This window comes from Belonocnema kinseyi, chromosome 5 (genome assembly GCF_010883055.1).
Source record: "Belonocnema kinseyi isolate 2016_QV_RU_SX_M_011 chromosome 5, B_treatae_v1, whole genome shotgun sequence".
NCBI lineage: Eukaryota > Metazoa > Arthropoda > Insecta > Hymenoptera > Cynipidae > Belonocnema > Belonocnema kinseyi.
In genome coordinates this window covers 12,935,792-12,936,551 of record NC_046661.1, presented here as the reverse complement: position 1 = coordinate 12,936,551, position 760 = coordinate 12,935,792, and positions in this window count along the sequence as shown.

The following is a 760-nucleotide window of genomic DNA, read 5'->3' as shown; positions in this document are numbered from 1 at the left end:
CATTAAAAAAGTTGTTTCTTTGGTATAAATATTTGATTATTTCAATTTAAAAAAATAATTTGTCAAAGAACAATGTTTTCCACACTTGTTTATCTCGAAATGACTTTTTATAATACTTTTTTAAAAATTAAAAATATGATTTTTCGAGAACATTTTTTGTTATAATTTAAAAAAGACTGTACCGAAAACCTGGATCAAGCTTCAGATCTGAAAAACTTCAGCGATACATACATGTCAAACTTTTCTAACCTCAAAAAATCTTTCTACTGCTTTTCCGTCATATTTTACGAAGAATGAGAAAACAAGCATTCGACTACGTAGTACGATGAGGGCAGCACCTCGATAGGGCAGAAAATGTGATGTCCTATATATCCTATATATATATATATATATATATATAATTCCCCACTCCGACGCCCCGCACCGCAGCTACGTTTAAAATATCTTTAACCGGAATCACAGACAGTGTAAGACAGCGGCTGAAGGAAGCAGGTCTAATGGCGAAAACGGAGAAAGAGTTGGCAGCAGCCGTATGCATCGCCCGTGTATGTGTATGCGGTAGTTGTTATTTTACATGACATAGGAAACAAGGGACTAGGCATGCCATTGCGGGGGTGATGCAATGAGGGGGAGGTCCGCCACCTTTTGATGTCCCGCGACAAACATGGCAGCGCCCACATGTTTATATTTTCATGCACAGTTTGTCGGCCAAAATGCTCATGCACATAATCAAATTCATTGAGAATTTACCTTTTTTTTA